Source organism: Alligator mississippiensis, chromosome 1 (assembly GCF_030867095.1).
Source record: "Alligator mississippiensis isolate rAllMis1 chromosome 1, rAllMis1, whole genome shotgun sequence".
Classification (NCBI taxonomy): domain Eukaryota; kingdom Metazoa; phylum Chordata; order Crocodylia; family Alligatoridae; genus Alligator; species Alligator mississippiensis.
Window position 1 is genome coordinate 140,145,998 of NC_081824.1, and position 18,587 is coordinate 140,164,584.

At 41.2% G+C, this 18,587-nt stretch overlaps 1 protein-coding gene across 2 annotated transcripts in view; it reads right to left on the reverse strand.

Annotated features, from left to right (window-relative positions):
• The window catches only part of PRKN (parkin RBR E3 ubiquitin protein ligase), a 1,451,839-nt gene that overhangs the window by 1,432,543 nt on the left and 709 nt on the right, over positions 1–18,587 (reverse strand). The gene's annotated exons all lie outside the window — the stretch shown is intronic.

The following is an 18,587-nucleotide window of genomic DNA, read 5'->3' on the forward strand; positions in this document are numbered from 1 at the left end:
TAACTCTAAACCAAGGTTATCTTAATAACTTCACAAGTCCTTGCTCAAAACAGAAAGCAGTGTAATTGCAAAATGTAAATCCAAATACTTTCTATTTACTGAGGGACAACATCGTTATGACAATGTATCCTTGGAAAGTTATATATCCAGTGTTTTACTGAACTTCTAGATTACATAAATCTCTGAAAAAAATGATTATTCACCTGCTGTCTTATTAAATCATCTACTATTATCATTTGAAGTCATAATCCTTGTTACAACCATAATAAACCTCTCCCAACACCCTAGGCAATAAATTAGCAATAGTGCATCATATTACATGGCTGCAATTTACTGCTTGGTTCAAACTTCTCTTGCCACCTGGAAAATCTCTCTTTTCAAATTAGCTTAGGTACACAGGTCTTTGGCAAGTTTTATCATCCCATTCTTGTCAATCCACAAAGAATATCTTCCATCACCTTCAGAATTAGCACCAGTATGTCACTTGCTAATTAACCGTGATCTATCTTCTTGATATTTATCCTAATAAGAAAAAAGGAAGAGTGGGGGGGCAGATACATTAGGAGGGCAATATAGTATTGATGTCTTCAATTCTTACTCTAAAAAGCAAAAGCACTTAATTAAATCCTTATGTTCGACTGAACACCTTTATTTTTTTGTTTAAAAAATAAAAGGACATCAGTGAGATTCAAAAACAGGAGCTTTATCAAAAAGGAAGCACAAGATATTAGTTGTGATTATTTTAGCTGTATTTGAAAGTGTCACTGTATTACTAATTAAGAAAGCTTATTTTAAATTAATCAACTAAAAACTAATGACCACAATCAACTCAATACTATTTCATATATACAAAGTTCTCTAAAAATACATTTACCAATTGTATTCCCAATTAAAAGACCAATAATTCAGCCTTTAATAAATAAATGTGCAGTAACTGGAGTTAGTGTGTAGTAGCACTGGCAAACTCCTTTTAAGTGGTGCTACTGCACAGTAGCCTAATAATACTGTGCAGTAGCCTATTAGCACTGTTGCTGCTGTGACGCACTACTGCATGGTATTATTTAGCCACTACACAGTTAGCATCTCGTGTAGACACGCCCTGTTTAAATATGACCATTTTATCATCTCTCTTATTTATCTTTCCCACTGAATACCAGAAGCTGCTGACAGATATTAAATTAAAGATGCTATGGGATCTGATATGTGAACCCAACAACTGCACTAACTGCCATGCTACACATGTATGGCAGGAGGTGTGACTATGGGATCAAGCATCAGAGCCCAACATACCATATTGCAGGTGAATCCAAGGTTACACCTGTATGGGCAAATAGCAAGCTTGGCTCCCTGTGCTCGCTCACCTGGGAGCCCTGATGAGGGCTTCCAGCTGGGAAAATTCAGGGAGCCAAGCTTGCTACTTGTTAGTGCAGTATGCTCTGATAATGCTCCTCCACCTGGGAGTACCTGTTAGTTGACTGGGGCTCCCACCCCAGGGAATGCAGCATATGCTTCCCAGGCTGGGAGCCCTGATCAGCTGTCTGGCTCTTTCAACCAGGGGAGTGCATAACAGCCAAAGGCTCCATGTGCTCCCTTGGTTGGGAACTCCAAACAGTTGGAGAGGGGTGGGGGCTGGTTCCACTAAGGGGAGTGCATCATGAGCTCCCAAATCTGGGAGCCCCAACCAGCACTCCCAGCCTCTGAAGCACACAGGACTCTTCAAGGGCTCCGAAGGTTGCAAGTACTACTCGCCACATATTCATTTAAAGGCACCAGCCCTAAAGTTATTGCACATATTTGTGTAATAACTGTGTTGCTTATCCCACATTTTATCACACCATTAACTGAATGAACGTGTGGCCAAATCACTACTTAAGTTGTTATTAACCAGTTAATCACATCTTCAGTGTAACACCTGTTAGGGGGCAGACATTTCTCTCATTTGGATGGTAGAAAAATATGTCTATGAAACTTTCCTCAATAATCAATATGTGAGCTACCAGCAGAAATGTTGTGTAAGCCAGATATTAGTTCATTGCAGACTACATTTCACTAACAGGATTCTACCACAAAAGCTCTCCTGAACCCTTTGCTATTGCCCAATGAACAAGTAATTCCGTGACAGTATAGGAGTGATACCAGAGATATCAACAACCCATATTTAGTAAAACTGACTTCAGTCTATGACTAGGTACAGAGATTACATATAATCCACACTAAATGATCAGAATTCAAATCAAACCCAGAACTACGGAGGTTCAGGGCACAGAATCCAGAAGAAAAAATGGCAGAACCTGGTATAAGATAGTCCTGGATCAATGTGAACTCAAACTTGTTCGAATGAGGTTAGTCCAGACTCAGAGCATCAAACTTCTGTATCATATCCCCTATTGAATCAAGTTAGTTTACTGTCCTCCAGCATCCCTTTATAAGCACCCACTAATCCCCCCTTGCAGAAAGGCATGCTGAAACTCAGCCCATGCTCAGCTGTTCTGGCCAAGTACCCAGCTGGTCTTGCCCTTGGGCTCTCACAAAGCAGAGTCAGTACAATGCCTGACGATGATGGGGGAGGAATGCTTTCCCATCCACTGCAGCCCGCTCATGGTCCCTGGGTCTGCACCCACTCGCAAGACGCACGGGAGTCCCGGGTGGGTGTGCAGCAGCCAACCCATGCCCCCTGCGAGCATGCACAGACCGAGGGAGCTGACCACACTGCTGCTTCCGCTGCTTGTGTGCAACAGACAAATGCCTGTGTACTGACAGAGGCCAAGCAGCGGGGGGGGGGGGGGAGGGGGGGGTGGCCTGCAGCCAATCAGTCTAGCCACTTGGCAGTGCTAGGAGGCCTGCTGGGCTTGGTTAGTGCAGGAAGCCTGCATGCTGTTCTCTCACCCCCCACCCCTACCCGGGCAAACTTGTGTTCTGCTCACTAACCTAACCAAGTCCACTTAGAGAAACCTGTTAAGTTAGTTCAAATCTGCCTCAAGCTTTTTGAATGTATCTAGCCTATTTGTGTATGTTAGCCATACTGACTATAAGATCTTAAAAGTCTTAGCTCTTTTTTACATGAAGAAATCAACCTTGAATTAAAACATTTTAAAAATATTCATCAGACACAGGTGTTCCAACAGTATCATTTTGAAGAGCATTTTTGACACACACACTGTATGCAGAAGGTTAGACTTCAACTTGGCCAGAGCAAGACACCTTTTCCTCCTTAAAAAAATCAGTTTGGGGCTTTAGTTTTACATACACTATTGACCAAGTGCTGTAAAGAACAAGAGAGTTTGTTTCCTAAGCCTTTTTGAATGTACACTAGAAACCCTGCATGACGCCAGTAACTTTATAAAATAAGTGGCCTATTCTGGTTTCCTCAGGGATTCCCGAGGAGTTCCAAGAAGGAGAAATTGGCTGGACCATTAGCTTTAAAAAATAAAGGAGGAAGAAAGATCACTACTTGCTTGTTTTTCATCTATTGCTATAATGGCTGCTGTTGTATTTACTAGTTTTTGACCATTCAATGCCACCATGACTGACAAAGAGGCCTACGGTTCTTCTGCTCTCCTGGATAGCCAGAGAGGGATATGAATTCCACTACAGGTTTCCCTTACTTTATGCTGTACACGCGTTCCTGGAAAACAGTGCATAACTTGAATCTGCATAAAGGGAACCCACTTTACAATATAACAATTAGGGATAAGTTCCAAGACCTCGACTGTACTGACCCCCAGACCCATTTCTACCACTTTTACAAGACAATTTTGGAACTCACCAAAAGCAGACAGGACACACAAGCACAGGGCACTCTCATAATGGGGATGGCAACTACAGAAACACGCATCGGAGACAATGAGTGAGGAACAGAGATCCACACAGGAGACTATGTTTTGGTATGTGACTGCGCGTCACTCCTCCCACAATGCACTGCGCAAAGCAGCTAACTGGGGGCTTCCACCACACTGATCACATAAGAGTGAATTTACCCAACATATAACGAATTTTTGGCATGAAAAGAGTCATCACATAAGAGCCAATTCACACATACAGAACCCGCATAAAGTGAGAGAAAACTGTATATGTAGTAATGGATGAGAAAACCACAAGCTACTGTTTTCAGCCCTATAGTAATTTACCAATACTGAGGCAAAGCAAAATGACAAGAATTGTTACAACCATTCAAATAAATATTTTTTTTTGTTTTACTTTCTTGTTCAATTATTGGTGGAGGGCCACCTCAAATATAAATTTATCACACTTATTTTTTAATCACAAAATATGACTTGAAGTGTATATGCATGAATCAGTTTGTGGATAGAGCTCACAGACCTTAACGACAGTAGCGCTACAGAATATTTTCTTAAGCACTTGAAAGAGGTCTCCAATTAAATAACCTTACTGTCTAAAAGATTACATGTAAATCAGTGCTTGAATGTTAGATTCAGAAATATGATATTATTTTCACGTAAAGCTTTTATTTGCATCTTAAATGCAACAAATTATTCCATCTGCTGGAACACCAAATGTAATCTTATGTCAGGAGGTTAGGGACAGACAGGCTATTGACTGGCCAACCATAACTTGGACAGGATGCCTTGATATTAGAGATGTAATTTGAGCATTAACTTCAATCATTTGGCCGTCTGTATCAACTATTTAGCAGGGATATGAAAGTAACAATTGGCACTGAGATTGATACTGCCTTATTCTTTTGGGGGTGACAGCAAAACTAGAGTGCTTCCTTCCCAAATTACTAGGTAAATCATATAAATATCTGATAATTAACTCAACCAGATAAACGTGATTATTTGTATTTTAATTGTGTGCATGTGCACGCGCATGCACATATACACACACACAACTGCAAGACCGTATGATTAGGATGTTTGTTTCCCAGAAGTCAGGATTCAGGTCCGGAGGAGTCCTGTAGTAACTAACGGAGTCACCCCTGTGGCTCACCTTATGGTACACTACAGAAATGCACAAAATCTTCATATAAATTATGTCCAAACTGACTCTTAGCTTTTGTAATAATATAGACTAATGTATTTATCATTCTTTCATTGAATCTCATTCAATAAATGATGTGGGTTCCAGAACCTTTGAGGATCTGGGATGAATACTAACTACTCAAAATTCAAATTTACAGAAATAATAAAATGTGAACAACATTGCATGAGGTCAGTCAAATCAGATCAGAACTACTGTTTAAGAAGTCTGTAGTGGATATGCTAAAACACAATTTTCTAGTCGTACCATTTAATGCACAGGCTTATGTAAGCATAAGTATTAATATCGTATTTGGAATGGCTTCAAACTACTCTTAACATGATCATGAATCGGCTACAAAACCAAAGCCTTCTATCTTGCTACACAGGTACTACTCATTTGACACTAGCATTTTCTCTACACACTCTCTCAAGCACTTAACTCAACTTTCTAAAATCTAATCAGACACTGCCTACAAGGTGATTCTGTTTTACTCGGTAGCAGTGCTGATCAGTTTTGGCTCCGTGAAGCAGATGAATGGCACAAGCCTAGACTGTGGGCTGGACCAGGCCCTACACACTGGGATCAGGCCCTGGGGCCCTACACCACCTCTCTCTGACTCTTCTCCAGGCAGAGGCTGCACTGGGATTGGGCCCTGGAGCCCTGTGCACAGGGGTTGGGTGGAAGGGGCACAGAATCCTGGGGACTAATACAGGCTAGGTGGAGGTAGCACAGGACTTTGTGCCACCCCTGTCTGGCCAGGATTCGGCTCTGGGGTTCCATACTGCACCTGTCTGGACAGGATCAAGCCCCAGGGACCCATACTGCTCAGTCCCTGCATGCCAGGATCAGTCCTCGTGTTGCCCTGAACACCTGATCTAATATGCAGGGCTGTAGTGCCCCCAACAGGATCTGTGGAGAGTTGATTCGGGGGTTGAGCTCTCATACTTTGTATGGTACATTTGTTAAACTAAAGACACCAGGAAAGGTTCATAGATTCATAGATACTAGGGTTGGAAGGGACCTCAACAGATCATCAAGTCTGACCCTCTGCCTGGGCAGGAAAGAGTGCTGGGGTCAGATGACCCCAGCCAGATGTCTATCCAGCCTTCTCTTAAAAACCTCCAAGGTAGGGGAGAGCACCACCTTCCTTGGAAACCCATTCCAGATTCTGGCCACCCTCACCATGAAGAAGTTCTTCCTGCTGTCTAGCTTAAATCTGCTCTCTGGCAGTTTATGACCATTGTTCCTTGTTACCCCAAGAGGCATCCTGGTGAACAGAGCATCTCCAATCCCTTGCTGCATCCCCCTAATGAATTTGAAGGTGGCCACAAGATCACCTCTCAGCCTTCTCTTGCAGAGGATGAATAGGTCCAGGTCCCTTATTCTCTCCTTATAGGGCTTGGCCTGTAAACCCTTAACCATACAAATGGCCCTCCTTTGGATCCTATCGAGGTGATCCACATCCTTCTTAAAGTACATCAGCCAAAACTGGATGCAGTACTCCAACTGCAGTCTGACCAATGCCGTGTAGAGGAGAAGTATCACCTCCTTGGTTCTATTTGTCACGATAAAGTGCAGTTAGCTTCGCTGATGATTTAATCACACTGATGAATCATTTTCATCTTGGAGTCCACTATGACTCTGAGATCCGTTTCTGCTTCTGTGCTGCTGACAGGGTCATTCCCCAGCCAGTAGGTATGCTGGATATTTTTATGCCCTAGGTGTAGCACTTTGCGTATGTCCTTGTCGTACTGCATCCTACTGTGTTCTGCCCACTTTTACAACATGCCCAGATCTTCCTGCAATCATTCCCTACCCTCCGGTGTGTTCACTTCACCCCACAATTTAGTATCATCCGAAAACTTGGACAGGGTACACTTTATGCCCACATCCAAGTCACTGATGAAGACACTGAAGAGCACAGGTCCAAGGACCGAGCCCTGCAGGACCTCACTGCCCACATCCTTCCAGATATACTTTGACTTTTTTTTAAGTTCAAAGGATATGAATTGCATATTATTTTAGTTGGAAAGATATGTTTAAAAAGGAGTTACTGAACCATGAGGGATATAAGCATGCCAAATTTAGACTCTGTGAAGTCTTCAAGAATCAGACTCAAATATAAGTGCTCTTAAATCAGATACCAAAAATAAAGCTATTTGCAAATGTACAGCTTATATTAGACACTGAAAAATACTTATTGATGATCTCTACTTCTTCTTTTTATTTCTGGAATTCAAGGTACAACTCCTTAACTACATATGAAATGTGAAAGAATAAACTACAGTTACTTTGTCATAAGTTAAAATATGGACAGTTTATGAAATCTGGATATTGAACCCTTTCTATATGCTATATTTTACCAACAGTTATTAAAAATTTTAATTTGCAGGCAAACAGAATTGTGGTAGATAATGAAATGCATGTTGTCTACATTATTAATAATGTATTTGCTGTTTTTGTTGTTGTTATTAAGAGCAAACGCTTTCCCTAATCAAGGCTGCAAAAATACAGCACATTCAGATAATGAAGTGTAACCTAATAAAGTGAAGCATGAATCAGGTTACTCAAACACATAACCAAGATATTAGTGTATATCAGAAAACTTACGAACAAAAAGAAACTGCAGAGTTTTAGAAAGGAATTTATACTATATATATAGGCAGACAAGGTTCCTTGGGTGAATTTGATATCTTTTATTAGACCAACCCAAATGGTTGAAGAATAGTTATTAAGCAAGCTTTCAGGTTCAAAAACCCTTCGTCAGGCTAAGGAAGCTTCAGCAGTTGGTGTGTGCTCTTCCTGGATGGAATGAAAAGTAAACAAGCCAGGGGCTGGGCTGGGCTGGCCTGGGGAGTCAGTTGCCAGGCAGATTGTAATGTATCAAAAATCCAATGTCTATGTTTAGTCCCTGATCTCTAGTATCCAGCGGGTTGATGAAATGGAGCTCATAGGCTCGTCTCTGGGAAGTGTTGTGTAAGTTTCCCTTGAGGATCAGGACTGAGAGATTGGAAAGAGAGTGGCCCTCCTGTGAGAAATGTGCCCCCACCGGTAATTGGGTGTTTCTGTCCTTGATGGACTTCCAGTGTGCATTCATTCTGGTGCGCAGTTGTTGTCTGGTCTCTCCTATATATCTTCCATCAGGGCATTTGGTGCATTGGATGAGGTATACTACATTCTTGGAGGTGCAGCTGTAAGATCCTGGGATGCTGATGGCTCTGTTGTGGGGTGTAGTAATAGTGGAGGTGGTGGAGATGTGGGGGCAGGTTTTGCATTTCTTGTCATGGCACGGTCTGGATCCTTTTGGTGTGTTCTGGGCTTGAGGAAGTTTGCTTCTGGTGATGAGGTTGGCGAGGTTTGGTGCTTGTCTGAAGGCTAGGATGGGTGGCTCTGGGAAAATCTTTTTAAGAATGAGGTCTTTTTCTAATATGGGTTGCAATTTTTTGAGGATTTTCCATACAGGTTCAAGGGATGGGTGATAGGTCATAACCTATCTTGTATTCCTATTCTGGGAATACAAGAAAAACTACAGACCTTGATCCCCCCGCTACCTAACCCAGGGACTTTTTACATGCTCCCTAAAATCCACAAACAAGGGAACCCAGGCAGACCTATCATATCCAACCATGAGACCCTAACTGAGGAAATATCAGGTTTTGTCGAATCCATCCTAAAACCGCTTGTCGCCCACAGAGCAAGTTTTGTCCAAGACACCACAGACTTGCTACGGAAACTTAAAAACATAGACCACCTTCCCAGCAACACACTCCTAGCCACCATGGACGTTACCAGCCTATACACCAACATCCCACACCAGAATGGCATCCATGCCTGCCTTACATATCTACAGGAACAAGATTACAACCCAGAATACAGACCCAAAGATATCACTGAGCTTATACACTTCATCCTCATACACAACAATTTCACTTTTAATAATCAACACTTCCTCCAGATGATGGGAACAGCTATGGGCACTAAAATGGCCCCACAGTATGCCAACCTTTTTATGAGCCACCTGGAAGAAGACTTCCTCAAGAACTGCACCATCAAACCCTTGCTGTACTTACGATATATCGATGACATCTTCATCATTTGGAGTGAGAACCTGGAATCTCTGATTGAGTTCCACAAGAAATTCAACAATCACCATCCCTCCATCCGACTTTCTTTAGAATACTCCAACACCAACATCCCCTTTTTAGACACAAGGATCAGTATCCAGAAGGGTAAAATACAGACCACAGTATACAAGAAACCCACAGACCAACATACATATCTGCACAGAACCAGCAATCACCCGAAACACACCAAAAAAGCTGTGATATACAGCCGAGCCCTCAGATACCACCGCATCTGTACTGAAGAGAACACCCGGGATTGCCACCTCACCAATCTTAAAAAGGCTTTCACCCAGCAAGGACACTCCTCCAGAGAGGTAGATCGCACGTTTGAAAGAGCCACCTGGATACCACGTGAAGTACTGCTGCAGTACAGAAGAAAAACACCCACAAATTGCACACCACTGGTTATGACCTATCACCCATCCCTTGAACCTGTACGGAAAATCCTCAAAAAATTGCAACCCATATTAGAAAAAGACCCCATTCTTAAAAAGATCTTCCCAGAGCCACCCATCCTAGCCTTCAGATAAGCACCAAACCTCGCCAACCTCATCACCAGAAGCAAACTTCCTCAAGCCCAGAACACACCAAAAGGATCCAGACCGTGCCATGACAAGAAATGCAAAACCTGCCCCCACATCTCCACCACCTCCACTATTACTACACCCCACAACAGAGCCATCAGCATCCCAGGATCTTACAGCTGCACCTCCAAGAATGTAGTATACCTCATCCAATGTACCAAATGCCCTGATGGAAGATATGTAGGAGAGACCAGACAACAACTGCGCACCAGAATGAATGCACACTGGAAATCCATCAAAGACAGAAACACCCAATTACCGGTGGGGGCACATTTCTCACAGGAGGGCCACTCTCTCTCCAATCTCTCAGTCCTGATCCTCAAGGGAAACTTACACAACACTTCCCAGAGACGAGCCTATGAGCTCCATTTCATCAACCTGCTGGATACTAGAGATCAGGGACTAAACATAGACATTGGATTTTTGATACATTACAATCTGCCTGGCAACTGACTCCCCAGGCCAGTCCAGCCCAGCCCCTGGCTTGTTTACTTTTCATTCCATCCAGGAAGAGCACACACCAACTGCTGAAGCTTCCTTAGCCTGACGAAGGGTTTTTGAACCCGAAAGCTTGCTTAATAACTATTCTCCAACCATTTGGGTTGGTCTAATAAAAGATATCAAATTCACCCAAGGAACCTTGTCTGCCTATGTCCTTAGACCAACATGGCTACAACCTAAACCCTCACTATATATATATCTCCTTTATTAGATGCAAATTAAAACAGCAGTACTGAATAAGCAGTGAGCCACAATGAAACGCTAAAGAAACAGCAGGTAAGAAACAATTTCCATTGATCAAAGCACAGAAAAGCTAACATAAAATAGTAGTCATCCCTTATAAGTTCAGCTTTCATTAATATGGAATACTATAAAGTGACAACTTTTAAAAGTTTCATTTGAAACTTTGGAGACAAAATGGATTTACATATTGTGATATATAATACATAGAGTTTTATAAGGGCACCATAGTATTTTTAAGCATACTGTAACTGATAACTGGTTTCACGATAACCTTAGATAATGTGAATGCTAAACAGGCAAGCCTTGAAAATTAGAATTCTGAAGCCAATATTTTGACTAGTAAGCCATTTAAATTTATCTGATAAAGTAAATATGTCTAGACATTCAAAGATACTTATGCATTAAATATGCAGGTATGCATCTCCTGAGATTTTTGAAAGAATTTATGCAAGTTAGGCACTTAACCTCCATTGATTTCAAAGGGAGTTAATCATTTAACCTGGCAGATACTTTTGAAAATCCTACTAGATGCTTACCTTCTGATGTATAACATATCATTAAAAATCTAACCAATCCTCACTCCGAAGACAATATTAAGATACAATTTATTTGCGAAAAATCGTCAAACACTATTTTCTGCCAACATTTCAAATCACCATAAAGATAATCATTGCTACAGTGGCTAGCCAGTATAGTTATTCTCCTATCATTTATATAATAGCAATAAACAAAGAAAGTTTACTGGCATTAGAAAGCACATTTTCAGGTTTCAATGTCAAAGCCTTTTAAATTACATCAACTTAAATCATGACAAACTTAATAGTCTCAATCCAATGTGTTAAACATTGGTTTAACATTTTCCTTACCATATAAATCTATGTGTAGGTATGCATAAGCTTACACAAAGAAGCTAGTCTTATGTTGATGTGCTTTACTGGCTATCTTTAAAATGTTTAAATATTAATTAATAGATAAGGGCAATACTGGATTGTTCAAGATCCACACCAGTGAGTATCTATATATCTAAAATTAGATTTAAGTTCATTGTGTTTTTACTCATGATGAACGTTCTAGTAATGAAAATGTATCAGAACGTACTTCCCTTTTATTCCCTCACTAGCTTGGTGAGTCCACTGCAAGCACAAAACACTGTCTTGAAGACAGAGAACATATCTGATATTAAACTGATACCAAACTTTAGCTCACATCTTTCTTACTTTATACACAGCTCTGCTTTTAGCTGTTTTTCCCAAACCTTTTATCCACTAGATTACACTTTTACACTGCATTCACTAACTTCTAATTATTACATTACTGACCAATCTTTATAGCATACTAACAGAGAATTTACCATAAACTAAAAGACAGAGGTATAGTACAATGCAGGAGAATAGCCTCTAGTGTTCCGTTTGTGCCCTGACTACTTATTTGACTTTGGTTAGCCATTTGTCACATGGATTTAATTAACTTAATTACCTACTAGGAACATTGTGAAACTAACTGATGTTTGTAAACTGCCCAGAGATCATTGTATAACAGATAATAACAGTAGTAAGACCTACTTTTTATAGAGATCTGTAAATCAACGTTTTACAAAGGAAATTAGCATACCTCTTCTTATTTAACAGAGAACAGACCCAGGTAAATGACTTGTTTATGGTCACTGGTGGGCTGGCAGAAGCCAAAAATAGAAGCCAGCTCTCCTAAAGCTCAGTCTAATGTGGACGGAGCCCCGTTCACACTGCTGTTAATGTGAGAGATCCACATCAGGTCTGTGTAGATCTACTAACATCATAAAAGATAGGCTAATCTACACTAGCTGAGGTGCTGGATCTATTTATGCAAAATGCTAGTACTTTGGAAATGGTCATTAAAAAGAAATTATGTCCAGATTTGTTATTTTCTTTTTAATACAGTATATCCAAGTACCTTTGAAAAAGTAAACCTGTTTCAGAATGTCTCAACTAATGGAAAGAATAGGCATTCTATAATTAATCTAATTAAGTAGATCTCTTAAATTACATGCTCTAATTCTTTCTGGGATTCACTAATTCATTTCCAGTGGGTTTTTCCTTCCAAAAGTGAATTGATTTGGAAAAGTACCTGGCAGACAGTACCAGAAACAGATTGGAATTAGAGGTATACAATGCAACATAAGATATGTAACTACATTACTTATCTAATAGCTCACAAAAGGTCTCATATGTTTTCCGTCCCACAGCAGAATTCACATATTTGGGCTAAAGAGTTTTTGTCTGTGTGATAGTCTAAGAAAGTATTTCTTTAACACTTCCTCCTGATTCCTCAAGAAATGCTTCAGGACAAGTTTGCCACATGCATTTAGAACTGCTTACTGCTTTTAGACATGAAAGAAGTAAGTGCTTTTCTATAATCCTTCCCGAGACTTGCATTACAATGATCTGGGTTCAAAACTCTTCCCAGAACTACAGATAGCAGTTACCCGACTCTCCCACCCTTATATATTTGAAGAATGTTATGCTTACCATGCAATATACAGACAAGCTGCACAGGAAACTTAAACGTGCAAACATATACACACCAAATGCACTGTGTGGGACTATGATGGATGGAAAACAAACTGGCAAAAAATTCACCTACATTTTGAAATCTAACTAATCTAGTCATACAATTTGAAGTCTTATGACATATAAGATTCAGAAACATTTTGGGTAGAAGGAATCAATACAAACTGTTTCACATGCATTCACTAGTCAAAGTACTGACTTGGTCCAATGGCAAGAAAATAATATACTTAACTCCTGAAGCAGAGAATTCTGAATTAAGATGTAGTTCACATGCTTGGGTTATCAGGCAAATACAGAAGAGGCAAACACTCTGCCCCCACAATCAGTTATTCATAGTGTCGCAGAGCACTGAGGTTCCCTGCTCTTAAAGAGGGGAAACTGCTAGGGAAAGAGCCCTAGCAGTGAGTGACGAGCTCAGCTACGGGTTGCCAGGGCAACCAGAGGAGGTCAGCTGACCAGAAAGGGCATGGCCTGGCTCCCATATAAAGCCCAGGGGCTGAGGCCGGGCTAGCAGTTCCCTGTCAGCAGCCAAGGAGCTCTTTCAGGGAAGAGAGGGGAAGCCTGACTGAAGGAGCAGTGTGTGACATGGCTAAGGGATGGAGTATTCCCCGGTAGGCTAGAATGTTGTTATAGCCAGGTGGCTTCCGTTTATGTTATACCTGAGGGGCTTGCATTTTGTTTGCTGTTTGTTACCAGTGGTTTGGATGAGGCTATTAGGGGTTGGAGGAGGCCTCACAGGGGACCCATGGCAGCGTGGGGACCCCAGCGCCAGCGAGGGCGCAGCATTCAGGGTGCACTGACCCCAGCCCCAGAGAGGGGACACTGATAAGAAGCCCCAGCGTGGGTGTGGTAAGCCCCAAAGAGAAGGGGGCAGCATTCTGGAGAAGCGCCAGAGAGAGGGCGCAGAGCCAGACAGGGCAGCACAGGGCCCAGAAAGGACAAGGGGGCCACATTATAACAAGGCCATGACCGAACAACGTCAATTCCATCTGTGAGGCTTGGGGCATGGTAAAGGGGTGGCTGGATCCACGCATAGCCCATAAGGCTAGGGTGCCCCAGAAGCACCCATTGCAGAGCGGGATCCACAAGGGGTCGGGGAATCCATGGGGTCCGAGTGTCCAGCAAAACGTGACCAAGAGGGCGGAAAAAGCAGCCTCCCAAATATATATTTTGTCATCAAAGACGTGGCAGGCGAGGATCGAGGGTGCCCATTGGGCCAACTTGGCACGGTAAGGGGGCCTTGGCAAGATCACGGCCATCCTCCAGGACCCCGCCCCATGACACATAGGAAAAATGCTGCCTTCCATCAATTAATGACTCCAGTGGCCCTTTAAATAAAGTGGGATTATTTAATACTTATTTTGAAAAGGTTATTGAAGTTATTAAATATATATCCAATTATCGTAATAAAATTATAATAGAGAATATACTGCAAAGTTATAAAAATGAATATTAATACAGGAAAGAACAAGTGTAGAATTGAAGTACTGCAATTCACTTAAAAGGTAAAACAACAGGTGACACACTGTCCTTTATTTTAAAGGACTGTATTAAACAAGTACTGCTTTTGCTATATACCTTACCAAATACTTTCAAAGATGTACCCAAGAATTAAAATTCAGAAAACACTCATGACTTCAGTGTAGGTCTACCCAGATGTCTGCCCCACAGAAAGCTTGTAGGACTGAACCTAGCTAGTCCACGGATATTTTATTGGTGGATTGATACACTACATAATGAATTTCCTGGTATGAGGTTCCTAATACAGATGTCACACAAATGAAAATAAATATATTTGCATATTTTGAAGGCCTCGGGGAATAACCTCTCTACTGAAATAATGAACACATACAAATTAATGCTTTTTAGTATAGTTCAAATAAAATTTCAGCTTTGAAGTCTTGGGCTACATGGTAACCCGTTTCTAACCGAAGTGGTCTGTTGCTACTTCTATAAAGTTCTCTCATATACCTTACAGGGATTCAAATTGACTATATTATTTATGCACCCTTGGGGTTTTAAATTAACTGTATCTACTCAAGAAAGTGATCTCAGTTTTGCTGCAGACAGCAAAATAAAAATCTCTGTTCCATGTTCAATGGCATTCAAAAACAGATAAGATTTTAGGATGTATAAAAATCAGGGTATGAAAGACTATGAAGACTATTATAAGCCCATTAAATAAATCAATGTTTATCTGAAATACTGTGCACAGTACTGGTCACCCCATCTCAAACAGGATAATGCAAATACAGAGAAGAGTCACAAAAGTGATCCAGGGCCTGGAAAAATGTTCATAGGAAGAGAAACAGAAAATATGGGATAGCTTACCACAGAATAGAGGTGGAGGAAACCTAGATCTGTTGCATCTTGGGCCTCTGACCTGATCACCCAGCTATTAGCTTTAAAGCACAGTTCCTCCTTTTCCTTATTTTTACCAAACCATAATTCTGGGATTTATACCCCAGTATGGGAATACAAAACCATGTTCCTATGTGACCAGCACATGGCCTACTGTGCACATTGCGTAGTCATGCAGATGCATATGTTTGTGAAATAACATCAAATATGGCAGTTGTGTGGCTGGGGAACTGCCATTTGGGCACCTAAAGCAACATACAATTCATCCCTTACACACGCTTAATTTTGTGCATTGGGAAAAGTCCTTTTGACTTCATAGGGAAAACGAAACATGCCTATCCTGTAATGGTGCCATTTATATGGACAAACCCCCCCAGCAAAAATTTCACTGAAGTCTATAAAAATCTACATGAGTTTATGGATCCACTGACATGGAGAACCTGTAGTCATTCTCCGAAAAGGTTTGCCATAAGAACACTCTGGTGATAAGAATATATAATGCCTATGTGATTGCTCATTAAAAAAAAACCAAACCAATAGGGCTGTGCAAAATTTCACCAAATTTTTCAATTCAACACTGCTTCGACTCATTCCGAGCTCAAAACAGCAAAATCAAATCAAAACAAAGGGCTTCGAAAAAGCCTTGAAACAAAACGAGGCTAGTTGAAACATTTCAAAACTTTTGAAGCAGCCAGGTGATGGGAGACAGGGAAGAATAAGGGCTGTGCTCCCAGCGGCTCTGCAGCCCCATGTGGCTGGGGAAGGGAGCCCAATCCTAGTGCTGGAGAGGGGAATTCAGCTCAGCTGGGCTGAGTTCCTTTCCCCAGCCTGATCATAGTGCTGGGGAGGGGAACTGAGTGATCGGGCTCAGTTCCCTTCCCCAGCTCCCCAGTCCCAAGCAGCAGCACCCGGCTTCCCTCCCTTATCTGGCAGGCAGGTCAGGGGCCTGCAGCCCCGGTAGGACCGGCACAGTCCCTGCAGCCCTCCCACGGTTGCGGGCCCCCATCTGCCTGCTGGATGAGAGAGGCTGTTTTAAGCTTCCCCATTATATTGTATGGGCAAAATGGCGAAACAGCGTCGAAACAGTGACACTGTTTTGACAAAACAAAACAGAACAGAACAGCGGTTTCAAATTGAAATGAAATTCAAAACAAAATGCTGTTCTGTTGAAACCTTGAAACTCAAGCCAAAATGGAACGGTGCCGTTTCGCACAGCCTTACAAACCAATATACAGTTGGGATATAACAATTGTTTTGAGATTTTTTCTGATCAATTTATATTTTTCATTCTTTTAAAGTCATATCCTATGAATGCAAAATAACTAAGTAACAATAAAGAACTTGGTAGATTAACCCTAACACAACCTCAAGCAACTAACTCCTGAGCCTTTCTTCAGAAATGTGAGATACTTACACCTTTTTAAATTGTAACATACTAATTTTTTTTACAGGAATTAGAGAAAAATAAATAAAATGTATTCCTGTAAACAAGAAACCTGCCCTTCATATATTTTATCAAGATATAAGTACATGTGGATACTACAATATTTTCCCTGAAATCAAGACTTTTGCATATTCTCTACTGTATCAGAAAACTACGTGCAGACAAAAGGCCAGGTATGGACTGTATAGAGCTATGAAGAGACTTATTTCCATGAATATTCAGAGATGGAAAACCACATGATCAAACTTGTGCTTTTTTGACAGGGTTGGGAAGAATTTAGTTTTAAAGAATACCACTACAGTACATGTTTTTACCAGAACATTACTGTTAAAAAGGAATGAACATTTCTAAGGGTAAAAGCCATGAAGTTTATAGTGTCCAAAATCCTTTGAGTCAATTCCATTACCGAATTCTTGGATTATTACTGTTGCTGCCTGGGCAATGTGTCCAACAATCACAAAACTGATCAGTTCTCAGAAAGTGGACAAACACCCAATATGAAGGGCAGAGAAAAGCATTTAAAATCTGTGGGTGGAGGAAAATAATTTATTTTATTTAGTATTAAATTCATTTAGCATCCCACTTTCTGCTCCTTTGGTCTTGTCTGTGAATAATTAACAAATTACAAAAATGAAATTAAAAGAGAGACGCAGGGGGGAAAGAGACGTAGTAAGGGAAGAGGTGGCTTTTGTGTTTGGTGGAGCCCTACAATGATGGAAGGGAAATACTGAAGATAAATTGTCTCTTCTTTCCAAACGAAATTATAGCCAGTGAAACAACTGAATGGTCGTGCTATCAGAAGGCTGCACATTGCTAACTCAGGCGCCCACTATAACTTACAGATATTACACAATTACCCAACATAAATTTAGACAGGCCACACATGCAAAGTAATACAATTAACAAGTTAATCCTGCAATAAATTTAGACCAGCTACATGCGGCAAGTAACAATCACACAATAAAAATAACTACCCTGCTTTAAAGAGAGACAACCAGCTACAAAGTTAGCATTTGAGAACAGGAAACCACAATATAACTGGTTTCTATCCAGTTTTAATTTGAATGTAGAACAGGGTCCTCAAGGATGACCAGCACAGCACCTTACCCAGATCACACAACTGCCCCGCTTTAGTTCTGCTGCCAGGAAGGGTAACACCAAGGTTTGAATTACTGGGGAGCTCAGTAGGGCTGAGTCCCCTGCATAAGAGATGAGAGCTCCCCTGTAAGATTTGAAAATCATAACCTGGGGGGAGTCTCCAATTTTATTAGAGCATAGTGATGAGCAGCCAGGGCTGGATTAACCCTTTAGTGGGCCCTAGGCAAACAAATTCATGGGCCCCTACTTTTTTTCAGTCAGTAATTATAATATGTAAATAAGCACAACTGGTCCCCTTCTTCACTTAAGGCCCTAGGCATGTGCCTGGTTTGCCTATGCGTTAATATGGCACTGTGGGTAGCCCAATTGCTTTTGCAAACCCCTGGAAGAATCAAATTTGATGTAATTTGAACCCTGGGTAACACCAGAGCAAGGGAAGATAAGATGGCCCCAATGGCTGCCACCAGTATTTATAATGATGCACTGCAGCAAAGCTGGAGGCAGTTAACTAGAAGAGACCATGCCAGCACTGTGGTTGGAAGAGGTTAACCCGGAAATAATTAAAAAAAAAAAAAAAAAGGATGAGGGAGAAGTTTGGGCCTTCACAACTTGGCCCCAGGGTCAAGAGAAAGATATCGGGACCGTCTAAGGTTGCCAACTCTGTTTGAATCTCTTCTGAGAGGTTTCATCCCATGACATAACG